Here is a 5,765-nt window from a genome sequence, read left to right on the forward strand (position 1 = left end):
GCTATCTAAGGATGGTACTATAGAACGCCACCTCAAGGTAGGCCTAGTGGCGCCATCTCTTGGTCAGGCCGGAAACTTATCAATCCACCCTCGTATTTACTTCGCCTGGTTGTTGATTGCTGAAGAAAGGTACAAAAGACCATTTTTTTTTATTTGAAAAGAATTTTTTACAAAGAAATTTTCGATTTTTTGAAATAATTTGTATTTGTTTATATCTCAAAAGAAGTTGATACTTGTAATTATTATTTATATAATATTATTGAAATGTACTTTTTAAATTATTCCGAGCATGTGTTTGAATCGGTTTATTAATTATTCGCCGTAAATTAAAATTTTTAACAGATACTGCTTTCTTGTGAACACCAAGGCAACTTTAATTTTTTTCAGTATCTGCATTTTTTATAGCTGTTTTTGTAGATACTGTTTTCTTAAATATAAGGACAGCACTGACCTACCCATTCGCATATCTACTATTCGCATTTATTATAAAGACAAGGAACTCTGAGAAAAAACACAATTTTCTTTTCATTTTCTTTTTTATTTCTAAAAATCAGCACATTATATATACTTAAAAATAAGTAGATTAAACATATAGGAAAATATTTCCTATCTCTATAAATAAAAATAATAATCAGTATATAAGTATTTTTCCAGGGGCGCCAACCTCCGGGGAGCAGGTCGGGCGGCTGTCCGACCTGTTTTGACGGGGGTGGTCCCGAAAATTGGGAAATATATTGTGTAAATAAATTAACTAAAAACGCACGATAAATAAGAGAAAATAATTAAGGTAAGAAATGAAAATAAAACAGAACCTGCACAAATCCATAATTCACACGATTAAATCTATATTTATAAACAGGTTCGCGAATATTACATATGAGAGCACCATTTCGTAAGTATCTTTGAATTTTTAAATGTATAAAAAAGAATGCTTTTAATATATCCCTTTGATGTATGCCAGCATAAATAAAATGGATACAAAAAATTCCATTTGGAGAAAAAGTACACGGAGAAAACGATATCGCATGAATTGCAATATATGTATACCGTAATTCCTCCGGAATATCGTAATTATAGCATTACAGTAGCGTAAAATCGTGATATCGTACATTGCAAGGTTTCACTATATATTATTATTTCATTATATTATATATACGAGGGTTCTGGTAGTGGCCAAGCGATGTTAGTTGATTATAATATCATACAAAGGTCCTTGTAAGATATAATACTGCGCTTTATTTCAATATAGAGGTCTTGCGATATCATTGTGCGATATATTTGTCTCCGTGTAAATCAGAGTTCAATAACTAATTTTTTTTTTAATTGGCAATTATAAGTGATGCAAGAACGTATCCTGATTAAATTGGTCGATTACAACAAATATATCGTAACAAAATATTGATTAATAAATTATGTCTAAACAGTTTTTCAGAAATCTAATAAAAATGTGTCTAACTTATCACCAGGCCAGCCATGTGCTCGAATCCATACATAATTTTTGAACCTATAATATTAATTTTAATTATTTTTAGATTTTCATATCACTTTCGAGTCATTTAAACATTTCTCTTATTTCGATCTCCATATTTTACAATATTATAATAATAAAAAGTAAATAATGAATAAACGCTGTTTCCTAATGTTTTAAAAACATTGAAAGTTTTTCAAAAATTTGTAAAATGACAATAATTTAATTAATTTTTAAAATATTCTCGATCCACCCTCCCACCACTGTAGGAAATCTTCAACCCTCAGTAGAAGTTTATGTACTCCTTCGAAGTTGGTGCCGTTGAGTAGAACCTTAAGTGTTTAATATTTATGCGAAATAGTATATAACAGTTTAAATTTTTAATTATTTGCAATGTAATTTGATCTCTTATACCTTTTTCTATTCAAAGTGCTGATTTCTTATTGTATTTATTTGCTACATAAGTGCCTGAGGAAATAAATGTGTTTTCACGTAGAAATTTATCATCATTGTTATAATTTTCATAATCGCTCTTGTTCCTTTTTTTTGCTGATCACATTCTTTTTTCTCAAACAGAGGGGGGGGGGGTGCCTACCTGAAGTAGATCCGCCTGATCTGTTTCACATAGGATTGGCGTCACTGCACTGTACACATTTTTTTTTAGGATTTCTCCCCAAAATTGTGTTGACGCTAATTTCCACACATTTTGTGGAATTTTTCCCAACGTTTAGTAGGGAAAATTCCCCAATAATTTTTGTGGAATATCACCGAAAATGTGGGGAATTTTCCCTAAGATTTGATGGGGAAAATTCTCTACACCGTTGTGTAATAATGCCTACATTTTGGAGAATTTTACCCACAGTTTAGTAGGGAAAATTCCACAAACATTGTGGAATATTACCCAAAAAGTGTTGAATTTTCCCCAAGATTTGATGGTGAAAATTCCCTACGCTTTTGTGTAATAATGCCAACATTTTGAGAAATTTTCCCCAAAGTTTAGTAGGGACAATTCCCTACTAATTTGTGCCTAATTGATTGTGCACAAAAAAAAACAACAAATTTTTAAGTAAAAGGATGAATTGTCAACTAAAATGATAAAGATTCAATTAGAATAGTTTAATTTTCAATTTAAAAAAATGAATTTTCGACGAAGATAATTAATTTCTACACAAAAAAATACTTTTTTCATATTTTAATGAAATGCATGAATTCTCAACCAAATACTTGAATTTTCAATTAAAAAAGATCAATTTTTGATCAAATAGCTAAATTTTTAAATAAAAAAGATCAGTTCAGAAATTTAAATGTTTAATTTTCATTTATAAAAATTAATTTCCAACAAAAAAGCACAAAACAAATTTCAATCAAAGTGATGAATTTTCAGCAAACTAAAAAGATGTTTTTAACAAAACAGTTCAATTTATAACCTAGAATATGAAACAAGAAGATTAATTTGTACCAAAAAAATACGAATTTTCAACTAAAAAAGATCATTTGTTAACCAAAAATTGAATGGTTAAATTTTCAGATAAAATGTTAATTTTTTACGCAAAAAACACGTAGCTTTTCAAACAAAAAGATCAATTTCTTACCGAAAATGTATAAATTATCAATCAAATAGTCGAATTTTCAACTAAAAAAGTGATTCACTTTCAAATTGAACTATTTGGTTGAAAATTAATCTGTGTTGGTCGAATTATGAATTAGGTTTTCCACTTAACAACTAATACTTTTAACTGAAAATTTGACTCTTACATGTTTGGTTCCAAATTTATCTTCTTTAGTTAAAAATTCAAACATTTTGCTCTAACTTTCTGTATTTTATTGAAAACTTGAATTTGTGGGAATATATTTAAGCTTCTTGTTGACTAATTCCTCTTTTTGGTTGAAAATTCCTTTAAAAATTTAACTATTTGGTTGAAAATTCATGCACTTTTTTGAAAAAATTCGTCTATTTTGGTAGGAAATTCATCTTATTGGTCAAAGATTTATCATTTTAGTTAAAAATTCACTTCAAAATGTTTCATTTTTTAAATGAAGTAGTAAAAATTAAACAACAAATTCAAGCACTGAAAGTGGAACAAAATTTTCAATAGAAGACAAATAAACTGCAAAATGGATCATTTCTAACTTTTATAAATAATGCGGAGTTCGAAGATTCAGATTTAATTACAAAAATGTAAAACTAGGTTATGATTTTTAATCCTCCCAATTAAAAAATTAATCAATCAACTTTAAAATGTTCAAAATTATATTATTTTTAACAATTTTAAGGTAAAAAACATTAAAAATTAACAAATTAAATTTGTTCAATCTGATCTCTTCTTAAATTAGAAGTTAAATTATTTTCATCTTAAAAAGTTTAAACAGTTGAAAAGCTTCCAAAATTTATTTCAAAAACTTGAGAAATATAAAAGTTATTTTAAATTTGGTCAAATTTAAAATTATTTTTGAAAGTTTTCCGAACTTCTGTATATATTTTAAAATTAATCGAATGTTTCCTATGATTTTTAGAAAATCCTTAAAATTTCAATAAATTTCCTTAAAATCTTCCACATTATTTTTTGAAAATTTTGGGTTTAAATTATTTGAAATAATTTCAAGTGCTTTAATTAATTTGACATCTTTTCAAAACTTCTAAAAAATTTTGAAAATTACGAAAACTTTTTCACAAATAATAAGTGTTCAATTGTTATTTATATATAAAAATGCAACAATTTCACTTGAAGATATATTTTTTTTAAATCAAAATTATAACATGCAAAGTTTAAAGGCTCTTCGAAATTTTAACGTTTCAAGGTTTATTAAACAATTCATATTCAAATATTGTGTAAATTAAACAATTTTAAATTGAATATACAATAAAAATTTCTAACAAAAGAGAGGAATTTTCAATTACATAAATTTGGTTTGAACTAAATAGTTGAATTTGTAATCAGATGTTGGAGCAAAATGGAATAGTTAAAGACAAACCAAAATGTTGAATCTTCAACTTAAAATATAATATTAGACATTTCAAGAAACAACTTTTTGTGCATATTTTAACTGCTAAACATGCAGACTGAATGTTAAGCTTTCAATATTAAAAATGTTCAGTACGTATTGTAGCATTAAAAATTCGATGAAAGTAACTTTAGCACCCCGCTAAATATGGTCTATCTAAGAATATAGAAAATTTGGAGCCAAAAGCACCAGAGAGTGTTTGGAAATTTTTCCATTTTAATACTTTTACTATCATGAGTCATAAAGGGAGAAAATTTTCTCGGAGCATCGGTAAGGCGGTTGCTAATTGCTCTACCTGCCCTCGTATCTAGAGTACCTCTAGAGCAGTGGTCGGCACGCTCTTGCCCTGGCTGCCCCGTGACCTACTCTCAGGGCAGTACCTGCGTGCTTGGCCAGATCATCCCTTTCCTCAGGGGTCCTTTGTTATAAAATGGGAAAAAATGTGAGATTAAAAAATTCGTAATTTTGCGATCAGTCACTTAAAAGCAATATATTTGGCATCTATGTATTTTTCCGATTCCAAAGACATGTAATTTGTCTATAAAGGTTGAAAATTTGAGAAGTATTTAGTATTAAATTGACTGTCAATCTGATGTTTCTTGATTATAAAATCCTTTAAATTTTTAACTTTTCTAGGCAAGTAATATATCATTGGAATCGGAAAAATTTGTAGATGCTGATAATGCTATTTTCAAATCGCTAATTAAAAAATTAAAAGTTTTAAAATTTCCTTACTTTGACATGCCTGTGGACAAAATACCCTTTCTGGAGTGAGCTCACTCACATTAAGGTACATGAATAGACCGAAAAGTAGTAGAAAAAATTAATTCGGGTGGAGCCTGACCATACCTGAAAATGAAGCAAAAAGTTTGCAGACCACTGCTCTAGAGCAGTGGTCGGCACGCTCTTGCCCTGGACAGGGTAGCCTGCCCTGGCTGCCTTGTGACCTACTCTCAGGGCAGTACCTGCGAGCTTGGCCAGACCACCCCTTTCCTCAAGGGTCCTTTGTTAGAAAATGGGAAAAAAATGTGACTCTAAAAAATTCGTAATTTTGCAATCAGTGACTTGAATGTAATATATTTGGCATCTATGTATTTTTCCGATTCCAAAGACATGTAATTTGTCTATAAAGGTTGAAAATTTGAGAAGTATTTAGTATTAAATTGACTGTAAAGCTGATGGTTCTTAATATTAAACTCCTTCAAATTTTTAACTTTTCTAGACAAGTAATATATCATTGGAATCGGAAAAATTCGTAGATGCTGATAATGCTATTTTCAAATCGCTAATTAAA

The sequence above is a fragment of the Belonocnema kinseyi genome, chromosome 1 (assembly GCF_010883055.1).
Source record: "Belonocnema kinseyi isolate 2016_QV_RU_SX_M_011 chromosome 1, B_treatae_v1, whole genome shotgun sequence".
In the NCBI taxonomy this organism is placed as follows: Eukaryota; Metazoa; Arthropoda; class Insecta; order Hymenoptera; family Cynipidae; genus Belonocnema; species Belonocnema kinseyi.